The following is a 12,319-nucleotide window of genomic DNA, read 5'->3' on the forward strand; positions in this document are numbered from 1 at the left end:
GTCTGGGTGCTGTGTTGGTGAGTCTGGGTGCTGTGTTGGCGAGTCTGGGTGCTGTATGGGCTGTAGTTGGTGAGTCTGGGTGCTGTGTGGGTGAGTCTGGGTGCTGTGTGGGTGAGTCTGGGTGCTGTGTGGGTGAGTCTGGGTGCTGTGTGGGTGAGTCTGGGTGCTGTGTGGGTGAGTCTGGGTGCTGTATGGGCTGTAGTTGGTGAGTCTGGGTGCTGTGTGGGTGAGTCTGGGTGCTGTGTGGGTGAGTCTGGGTGCTCTTGTGGGTGAGTCTGGGTGCTGTGTAGGCTGTAGTTGGTGAGTCTGGGTGCTGTGTGGGTGAGTCTGGGTGCTGTGTGGGTGAGTCTGGGTGCTGTGTGGGTGAGTCTGGGTGCTGTGTGGGCTGTAGTTGGTGAGTCTGGGTGCTGTGTGGGTGAGTCTGGGTGCTGTGTGGGCTGTAGTTGGTGAGTCTGGGTGCTGTGTGGGTGAGTCTGGGTGCTGTGTGGGTGAGTCTGGGTGCTGTGTGGGCTGTAGTTGGTGAGTCTTGGTGCTGTGTGGGTGAGTCTGGGTGCTGTGTGGGTGAGTCTGGGTGCTGTGTAGGCTGTAGTTGGTGAGTCTGGGTGCTGTGTGGGTGAGTCTGGGTGCTGTGTGGGCTGTAGTTGGTGAGTCTGGGTGCTGTGTGGGTGAGTCTGGGTGCTGTGTGGGTGAGTCTGGGTGCTGTGTGGGCTGTAGTTCGTGAGGCTGTTCAGGAATGTGAAAAATCTCCACAGTGCGGCGTGGTCCGAGTTGACCCATTGTTCGTGTGTCATTGAGTGTGTAAGTGTGTATGTGTGTAGGTACTGGATGAGTGTGTGTGTCTGTGTGTGTATGTCTGTGTGTGTGTGTAGGTACTGAATGAGTGTGTAAGTGTGTGTATAGGTACTGAATGAGTGTGTAAGTGTGTATGTGTGTAGGTACTGGATGAGTGTGTGTGTCTGTGTGTGTATGTCTGTGTGTGTGTGTAGGTACTGAATGAGTGTGTAAGTGTGTGTATAGGTACTGAATGAGTGTGTAAGTGTGTATGTGTGTAGGTACTGGATGAGTGTGTATGTATGTGTGTATGTGTATGTCTGTGTATATGTGTGTGTAGGTACTGGATGAGTGTGTGTATGTGTATGTCTGTGTGTGTGTATTGGTACTGAATGAGTGTGTAAGTGTGTATGTGTGTGTGTATAGGTACTGAATGAGTGTGTAAGTGTGTATGTGTGTGTATAGGTACTGAATGAGTGTGTCTGTGTGTGTGTGTAGGTACTGAATGAGTGTGTAAGTGTGTATGTGTGTGTGTATAGGTACTGAATGAGTGTGTAAGTGTGTATGTGTGTGTATAGGTACTGAATGAGTGTGTCTGTGTGTGTGTGTAGGTACTGAATGAGTGTGTAAGTGTGTATGTGTGTGTGTATAGGTACTGAATGAGTGTGTAAGTGTGTATGTGTGTGTATAGGTACTGAATGAGTGTGTCTGTGTGTGTGTGTAGGTTCTGAATGAGTGTGTAAGTGTGTATGTGTGTGTGTGTATAGGTACTGAATGAGTGTGTAAGTGTGTATGTGTGTGTATAGGTACTGAATGAGTGTGTCTGTGTGTGTGTGTAGGTACTGAATGAGTGTGTATATATGTATGTGTGTAAGTGTGTATGTCTGTGTGTGCGTGTGGGTTGCAGCGGTTAGCGCGCTGCGGATGCCTAAAAACGAGCACGGCGCGGTGTGTACACAATCGCCACCGGGGAGACAAAGGCGGCCGGGCGTGGTGCTGGCCACCCCACGTGTGCCGTGCCTTGACACAAAGTTTCTCGCGGACGGCACTTGCCCCAAAGTATGTGGGAGGCTACACGGGGGAGGGGGATCTTTGTCTTTGTGTGTCTATGCATATACATAGGCGTTACTACGTGTGTGTACATGTGTGTGTGTGTACATGTGTGTGTGTGTACATGTGTGTGTGTGTACATGTGTGTGTGTGTACATGTGTGTGTGTGTACATGTGTGTGTGTACATGTGTGTTTATAATCGCAGTGTGTCCTCACTATGGGAGCGGTGGCGCAGTGGTTAGCGCTACGCTGCGCTACGAACCTGGCCACCCGAGTTCGATTCCCGCTCACGGCAAACACCAGTGACGATTATCTGAACCGGTCCTGGGCCTCCCCTAGGTCGACTCAGCCTCAAATGAGTACCCGGTGCGATGTGTAAACATCGTCGCTAGGGAGACAAAGGCGGTCAGGCGTGGTGCTGGCCACACCGACCCCCTCGTGTACCGTGCTCGCTAACAGCACTTGCCCCCCACAGTCTCACAGGCTACACGGGGGATCTTTGTGCCTCTAATCGCAGTGAGTACTCACCGGAGGAGCGGTGGCGCAGCGGTTAGTGCTACGCTGCGCTAGGAACCCGGCGAGCGACCCGGGTTCGATTGACGATGATCTGAACCAGTCTTGGGCCACCTCCCCTAGGTCGTCTCGGCCTCAAATGAGTAGCCGGTGTGCGGTGGCCGTCGTAAGTTAAACATCGCGGCTGGGGGAGACAAAGGCGGTCGGGGACGTGGTTCTGTCCACCACGTCAACAACAACAAACCCATCACAGTGTGATCGATACACGTGTCTCCATCATCTCGTAGCAACATACAAGATGTAGCACGTTTACTTTGTGTTACTACCTTTTATCGTCCAATGATTGTGATTGGCTCGTGCTGGTATTGGCGGGGCATTGTTGATTGTAATGTTACGTATCGGGAAATGCAATAATATGAACAACTTAAGATGTTAACAATAACTTAACAGGAACTTAAGATGTGAGTTGAAGATGTTAAGTTATTGTTGATGTTAAGGTGTTAATATTATAACTTAATAAAATGTTAAGTTATTGTTGATATTATAACTTAACAAAACTTAACAAAATGTTAAGTTATTGTTGATGTTATAACTTAACAAAACTTAGCAACATGTTAAGTTGTTGTTGATATTATAACTGAACGAAATGTTAAGTTATTGTTGATGTTATAATTGCTAAGTTATTCTTAAGTTATCTCAGACTGTCAGTCGGCACTGCGTGCCCTCGAAAAAGTTCGTCAAATTACCAAACCACAACATTCAAAGCGAGCTCCAATTGGGGACAAGTTGATACACAAAGTTGAACTATAACTATATTTATATAGAAATATAAAGTAATATGTACACTTGAACTATAGTGTAAGATTGTGTGTATACCGTACCGTATGTGAAGTCATATATACCGACCGCTATGTAATCAAAATCCACTGTGCATCGTGTTGCAATTGTATTTTAAAAAATTAGTTTATAAAGTTTCTAATTGTTTTAGCTAAACTCGTTAAACAAACACGACTGCGATAAAGCGGAAACTTTATAGTGGTCCGCCCTGCCGTTTTAAATTGCTGTACTGCACGATATTGTGTGTGTGCGGTTTTAGATAAGATTAAACTTTTATTAAATAGAAGCGAATGTTATATGTAGCATATTCACAAGTGTACATAGGTTATGCGTGGTGTGTACACTTATTATCTATCAAACTGTCTTATTGTTGTGCAGTAGGAAATACGAGTTAATAAGAGGTTAACGCTGATCTATTTAGAGTTTATGTACAATTATTATACAAGATACGCATTTAGTATATCACGAATAGTATTCGTTAATTCTATATTACACCGTCAGATTTTATTTGAGCTTATATATGTTGCACAATGTTGTGCTTAACTCTCATAACTTTAGTGAACAATATCATCTCGTAACAACATACAAACCATTGCCTTTGTTTACTTTTTGTGACGATCTTTCATCATTAAACTATTATTATTGGCTTGTGTTAGTATGAGCGGGGCATTGTTTATTATCGTGTTATGTTCGGGAAATGCAATGATGTTAACTGTAGCTTAAGATGTTAACAATAAGCTAACAATAACTTCAGATATAATTTAAGATATGCTTTGGTTCTTTCAGTAAAGTCACGTAGAAGGGAAATAAATTATAGTTTATTTTATTATTTCCCTTCTGCGTGACTTTACCGAATGAACCAAGAAAATGAATCCCTGCATTCACGAAAGCTTTAAATCAAAATCACAATTTAAGATGTTAAGTTATTGTTAATATAACTTAACACGATGTCAAGCTATTGTTAATGTGATCATAGGGGATGCCGTCACTCGGCAGTGGCTTGACCACGGCTGATGGTGATGATGATGCAGTTTTGGATTAATCGCTTCCGTTACATCCCCTATAAATGAAACAGCACCCATTTCTACACCGACATTTGCTGGCAACGTTGTGTTTTTTGTATGATACCAACACGAGCCATCATCATAATCGAAGATGATGGCCATGAATTTCGATTTAAAGCTTTCGTGACTGCAGGGATTCATCTTCTTGGTTTTTTCGGTAAAGTCACGTAGAAGGAAAATAATAAAACAATAAAAATGAAACATAATAAAATAATTCTCACGACGTTTCGGCCACAACGCAAGCAGCCGTCTTCAGGTGGAGAACAGGTCTGTCGAGAACTCAGAATCTGCCTTCAGTGCCATTCTCCTCGGCCAATCCACTGCTGGACGGAAGTTTCCACACGCAGTTGTTCGACCATACTTCACCACGCTGGTGAGTGTGGTGGTGGGGGGGGGGTGGTGCCTGGGGATAGGCGTGCGTGGGACACGGGCAGGGCTGTGAGTGTCGCATCTGCCGTGAGCCCTGGTCGTGGAATCAAACTCGGGTCAGCGGGATTCATGGCGCGGTGCGCCACCACCGCCACCACCGTCATTGCCACCACCGCCACCACCGTCACTGCCACCGCCGCCACCACCACCACCACCGCCACCACCGTCACCGCCACCACCACCGCCACCGTCACCGCCACCACCGCCACCACCGCCACCACCGCCACCACCGTCCCCACCACCACCGCCACTGCCACCACCGCCACCACCGTCACCGCCACCACCGCCGCCACCGTCACCACTGCAACCACCGTCACCGCCACCACCGCCGCCACCGTCACCACCACCACCACCGCCACTGCTGCTGCAGTAGTTGCCCGCCGGCCACGTGGTGTTGTTGTTGTTCCGAGATGAAGGGCGCGCGTGTTGTTTAGAGCTTGTTGTGCGCGAGGAGGTACTGCTCGTGCTCATCATGTGCGCGACTCAGACATCACACGCGGGCAGTCGGCTCCGTTGGCCGGCGCGGTGGACTGTGTGGTGGAGTCTGTGTGGTGGAGTTTGTGTGGTGGAGTTTGTGTGGTCGAGTCTGCGTGGTGGAGTCTACATGGTGGAGTCTACATGGTGGAGTCTGTGTGGTGGAGTTTGTGTGGTGGAGTTTGTGTGGTGGAGTTTGTGTGGTGGAGTCTGCGTGGTGGAGTCTACATGGTGGAGTCTACATGGTGGAGTCTGTGTGGTGGAGTTTGTGTGGTGGAGTTTGTGTGGTGGAGTTTGTGTGGTGGAGTTTGTGTGGTGGAGTCTACATGGTGGAGTTTGCGTGGTGATGGAGGTGACAGCTTCTCTCGCTCCTCGGCATGGAAACCGAGTCTGAAGGGTGACAACGTTTCACACGAACATCACCGACCGTTTTCATCATCATCATCATCTTCATCATCATCTTCATCATCATCATCTTCATCATAATCATCATCGGCCGTGGTCAATCCACTGCTAGATGAAGGCCTCCCCCGCCCTCCCTGATCCTCCTATGTAACAATCCACCCAGAGCACTGCGCATGAGCCGATTTTCATCACTCCATCTCCCCTTTGGCCTCGACCCCCGGGTCGCCAGCCCCGTCTGCTTAGCAATTAGACAACAGAAGCGAACTGTTCATGTACCCTGGAAGAAATCCGATGAGCAATAAAGCTCTTTTTCACAGACGTCCAGGAGAGAGATGCCACCCCATCCCCCGTGGGCGGAGAGTTTTCTCAGCCACGTTTCCCTCTCTTCTCGCGATGTGATCATCCCCATCGCCGCCGTCAGGTTCTGTCCACTGCAGCGTGGCCATCAACACGACGTCTCGCAACGAGCTCTGAGATTCACGCTCTCCTGCTTCCCGTCTCGCGTTCGAAAATCCCAAGCGTGGCCCCCCCCCCATCTTTCTCTCTCCCTCTCTCACCATGCGTCTCTGCGCACCGTTTCAAGTTGTGATTTTGTTTCGTTCCATCGAGGAGTTTTGATGTGTGTGTCGGCTGCCCCAAGCGCGTCGTTCCGTTACCGCGGACAAAGATAAAGATCCCCCGCGTAGCCTCCGCAGGCTGTTGGGGCAAGTGCTGTTAGCGAGCACCACCTATGAAGGCCGGCACGGCACACGAGGGGGTGGGTGGCCAGCACCACGCCCGGCCTCCTTTGTATAAATGTATGCACAGTACGTGTGAAGAACTTCTGGCGAGTGGCGATGCTCACGCATCTTCATCGGGAGGATGCGCTGGCGTGGTGCGGAGTGACACTAACGGCTCGGCCATGGTGACACCTCTCTCTGTGTGTGTGTGTTTCTATATAACCCGAGTTCGATTACCGCTCACGACCAATATCAGTGAGTGACGATTATCTGAATTGGTCTTGGACCCGCCCCTAGGTAGACTCGGCCTAAGATGAGTACGTGGTGCGGTGTGTAAACATCGCCACTAGGGAGACAAAGGCGGTCGGGCGTGGTGCTGGGCACCCACCCCCTCGTGTGCCGTGCCGGCCTTCATAGGTGCTCGCTAACAGCACTTGCCCCTACAGTCTGTGAAGGCTACACGGGGGGGTGGTTCATTGTCTTTGGTGTGTGTGCGTGTGTGCGTGTGAACACAGTGTGTGTGTATACATGGTGTGTGTATACATGTTGTGTGTATACACACGGTGTGTGTACACTGTGTGTGTGTATACATGTTGTGTGTACACGTTGTGTGTGTATACATGTTGTGTATACACACGGTGTGTGTACACTGTGTGTGTGTATACATGGTGTGTGTACACGTTGTGTGTGTGTGTGTAAACGGTGTGTGTGTGTACACACTCTGTGTGTGTATGTGTGTGTGTACACGTTGTGTGTGTGTACACTGTGTGTGTACACGTGGTGTGTGTACACTGTGTGTGTACACCGTATGTGTACACTGTGTGTGTGTGTACACGTTGTGTGTGTGTGTACACTGTGTGTGTGTACACACTATGTGTACACTGTGTGTGTGTGTACACACTATGTGTACACTGTGTGTGTGTACACGTTGTGCGAGTGAGTGAATGCGAGTGGGCGGGGCTGCCACATCCCTGATTCGTGGAAGTGGGGGGTAGGGCTCGGGGAGCGGAGTTCCTGGAACGCAGCACCCCACCCACCCCACCCCAACCCCTCCCCCAACCAACCCACCCCTCCCCCACCCCCTCCCCCACCCACCCCACCCCTCCCCCTCCCCCAACCAACCCACCCCTCCCCCACCCCCTCCCTCTCAAGTCCTCACCCCTCCCACGTTCATCATGGAGCCCTGCACCCACCCCCTCCCCCACCCCTCCCCCACCCCCACCCACCCCCACCCACCCCCACCCACCCCCACCCACCCCCACCCCCACCCACCCCCACCCCCACCCACCCCCATCTACATCCTCCAATTCCCTCGCTCTCTCTCTTCGCTCCACGGTGGCCAAAGAGCCACGCCGCCGCTGCTGCTGTGGAAACTCCACATTCCTATGGCGGGGGAGTCGGGTGGTGGCGAATATATGCACTGACTACCACCCACAAAGTTGAACTAATTATATCGACCGACCGACCTCCCTCGGAGGAAGGAATCGATGTGCTAAGTCAACCACCACCACCCACCCCCACCTCCAACTCGGAATTGAACTCGAAACCTTGCGACCTGACGGATGCTGCTGCTGTATATTTGGAGTTTGCGTGTCTCTCTCATCATCATCACGGTGGCTTGGAGATGTTAACTACCTCGCCTGGTACACAGGAGGTCGTGGGTTCGATCCCGACCCTGACGGCTGCTGCTGTATATTTGTAGTTTGCGTGTCTCTCTCTCTCATCATCACGGTGGCTAGGAGATGTTAACTACCTCGCCTGGTATACAGGAGGTCGTGGGTTCGATCCCGACCTTGACGGATGCTGCTGCTGCTGTATATTTGGAGTTTGCGTGTCTCTCTCCTCGTCGTCGCGTGGATTTTTCTCCGGGTCCTCCGGTTTTTTTCCCCTCTCTACATTTTAGAATCAACATCACGTGTTTAATCTACATCACGTGTTTAGAGTATTTGGCTGCTATGAATTCCCACGTGACGAGCCACTTCGTTGAGCTATCATTTGTGGCCAGGTCGCTTCTGAAAAAGAGCTGAGTATCTCGGTGGGCCTTGCCTGGTGAAATAATAAAATAGTTTATTGTTTAGTTTTAGTCTCTCTGGTTTGCCAATGATCCCCCCAGGTCCCTTTCTCATGGTCCATACAGAACCAGGTTCATCTTCTTGAAGAGGGCGTGGGTTGTTTGACCAAACTTCACCACCCACCGGCGTGGTGAAGTATGGTCAAACAACCCACGCCCTCGTCTTGGTTCTTTCGGTAAAGTCACGTAGAAGGGAAATAATAAAATAATGAAAATAAAACTTAATAAAATACAATTCTCATACAATGTTTAATTTTTATTATTTTATTATTTCCCTTCTACGTGACTTTACCAAAAGAACCAAGAAGATGAATCCCTGCAGTCACGAAAGCTTTAAATCGAAAAATAGAACCAGGTTCCTTTCTGTGATTTCTTATCCAGATCCCTTGATCCAGGGTCCTCAGAGACCCATCGTCCTTAAAGCCCCAGGTCCTTTAACAAAAAAAATCTCGACTTCTTGCTTAGAATCTGCACATGTTCCAGATACATATGCGCAGTTCAGTCAATGTTCAGGTCACGTTGCGTTGAATTGTTACAGACCCATATCCCTTCCGTTCGTTTGCTTTAATGATCCAGGTCCACCACGTGATGGTTTGTTCAAGGTCCATATTACTTGATCGGAGTCGCTTACAAATCCAGATCCTTTTCCCAAGTTCAATAATCACCCGGGTCGCTTTGTCAGTGGGGTGGGGGGCAGTGGTGAGGGACGCAGAGTGGCATGTCTCACATGTTCTGCGCTACGGAAACTGTTGCTTGCCATAACAAAAAAAATCCCCAACAATTACCGCCCCCCCCCCAACCTCCCTTGATCTAGCGTACAGCTCAAAGTTTGGCAAGAAAAACCGAGGGGGGCTTGCGTGCGAAGGCCTTCTTGTTGGGAGCAAAGTCCACGCTTCAAATCCCGTGGATGAAAAGCCATCGTCGGTGTGAGCGCCGCGATACATAATTCGCGCCGGAGGATAGTGCAGAGCAGAGGTCGCAACCGGGTACCCGATACCCGTACCCTACCCGATACCTGGCTACCCGTACCCGGCCGGGTACGGGTACCCGTTTGCGACCCTGGTGCGGCCGGGTACGGGTAGGCCGTGAGTCACTGGTGAGTCACCGTATGTCACTCATTTCCCAACGTCTTGTCTCTTCTCACAATTCAAGTTCCTAGAATCAACCCACCCGCGCCTGCAACATGGCTTCATCCCAGAGGTCGCAATCGGGTACGGGTACGGCCGGGTACGGGTACCCGTTTGCGACCCTGGTGCGGCCGGGTACGGGTAAGGAATCAAAACCCGTTTGCGACCTCTGGCGCAGAGTTTAAAATACAAACACGCACACAAAAAAGTCCGCGTGCTTCTTCTCGGCCCCAGAACAGCCCCTCCGCCTTTTGACAACGACGACAAAGAAACTGCTGTCATCCTCCCTGCCACGTTTGTGCGATCCCCGGTTCGCGCGACGGGCGATGCAGATCAGTGCGCAAACCCCCCGGCCGCCCGCCCGCCCGCCCGCCACTCGCCCCACTCCGCGTGCCGGACAATGTCCCGCGGAAGCGGATGTCTCAGAGGTACTTCTCGAGATCTCTGGTGTCGCCGCCGCTGGGCAGCGCAGTAGCGGGCGGCGCTTTAACCGACGCGCCACTGCCGCCACACCAAACACTCGCCCTCTCTGCCAGAAACAACAACAAACAAGGATCCCCCGTGTAGCACACGTGAAGGCCGGCATATGCTACACGAGGAGGTGGGTGGCCAGCACCACGCCCGGCCGCTTTTGTCTCCCGAGTGGCGATGTTTACACATCGCAACAGATACTTAAATGAGGCTGAGTCGACCTAGGGGAAGCCCAGGACCGGATTCAGATAGTCGTCAATGGTGTTGGTGGCCGTGAGCGGGAATTGAACTCGGGTCGCCGGGTTCGATGCGCAGTAGCGCTAGCCACGGCACTGCCGCTCCCCACACTCTCTCCACTCTTCCCACTCATCCACCCACACACTCACCCACACACTCACCCACACACTCACCCACACACTCACCCACACACTCACCCACACACTCACCCACACACTCACCCACTCACCCACACACTCACCCATTCTACCATTCTACCACTTACCCACCCACACACTCACCCACACACTCACCCACTCTACCAGTCTACCACTTACCCACCCACACACTCACCCACACACTCACCCACCCATTCACCCACCCATTCTACCGCTCACTCACCCACCCACACTCACCCACTCGCCCACTCTACCAGTCTACCACTCACCCACCCACACACTCACCCACCCACACACTCACCCACACACTCACCCACCCACACACTCACCCACCCACACACTCACCCACACACTCATCCACCCACACACTCATCCACCCACACACTCACCCACTCACCCACCCACACACTCACCCACTCACCCACCCACCCACTCTACCGCTCACTCATCCATCCACCCACCCACACACTCACCCACACACTCACCCACCCACACACTCACCCACACACTCACCCACCCACACACTCACCCACACACTCACCCACACACTCACCCACCCACACACTCACCCACCCACACACTCACCCACACACTCATCCACCCACACACTCATCCACCCACACACTCACCCACTCACCCACCCACACACTCACCCACTCACCCACCCACCCACTCTACCGCTCACTCATCCATCCACCCACCCACCCACCCACACACTCACCCACACACTCACCCATCCACCCACTCTACCGCTCACTCACCCACCCACACACTCACCCACACACTCACCCACCCACACACTCACCCACCCACACACTCACCCACACACTCACCCACACACTCACCCACCCACACACTCACCCACCCACACACTCACCCACCCACACACTCACCCACCCACACACTCACCCACTCACCCACCCACCCACTCTACCGCTCACTCATCCATCCACCCACCCACCCACACACTCACCCACACACTCACCCATCCACCCACTCTACCGCTCACTCACCCACCCACACACTCACCCACTCGCCCACTCTACCAGTCTACCACTCACCCACCCACACACTCACCCACACACTCACCCACCCACACACTCACCCACACACTCACCCACACACTCACCCACCCACACACTCACCCACACACTCATCCACCCACACACTCATCCACCCACACACTCACCCACTCTACCAGTCTACCACTTACCCACCCACACACTCATCCACCCACACACTCACCCACCCACCCACTCTACCGCTCACTCACCCACCCACCCACTCACCCGCTCACACCACTGCGGGTCACAGCATCTTTGTCTGTTTCCCCACGGGAAGTCCCCCCCTCCGCTTCCTCCCATTTATCGTCTCTTTTTCCCAAGATTTTACGAAAAAAAACACAACCTCGCTCAGTTATATAACCGTGTTGCAATCTCGCTCGTGCCGCTACTTGCTGCTCGCTTGACGTTCTTGGCCCTTTGGGCTTGTGCTGAGAAACTGTGTGAGTCTATGGGTCTCTGTGTGTGAGTCTATGGGTCTATGTGTGAGTCTATGGGTCTATGTGTGAGTCTATGGGTCTGTGTGAGTCTGTGGGTCTCTGTGTGAGTCTGTGGGTTTCTGTGTGAGTCTGGGTCTCTGTGTGAGTCTATGGGTCTCTGTGTGAGTCTATGGGTCTCTGTGAGTCTATGGGTCTCTGTGTGTGAGTCTATGGGTCTCTGTGTGAGTCTATGGGTCTCTGTGTGAGTCTATGGGTCTCTGTGTGAGTCTATGGGTCTCTGTGTGAGTCTATGGGTCTCTGTGTGTGAGTCTATGGGTCTATGTGTGAGTCTATGGGTCTCTGTGTGAGTCTGTGGGTCTCTGTGTGAGTCTATGGGTCTCTGTGTGAGTCTATGGGTCTCTGTGTGAGTCTATGGGTCTCTGTGTGAGTCTATGGGTCTCTGTGAGTCTATGGGTCTCTGTGTGAGTCTGTGGGTCTCTGTGTGAGTCTCT

Source organism: Lampetra planeri, chromosome 44, assembly GCF_965212315.1.
Source record: "Lampetra planeri chromosome 44, kcLamPlan1.2.h2, whole genome shotgun sequence".
NCBI lineage: Eukaryota > Metazoa > Chordata > Hyperoartia > Petromyzontiformes > Petromyzontidae > Lampetra > Lampetra planeri.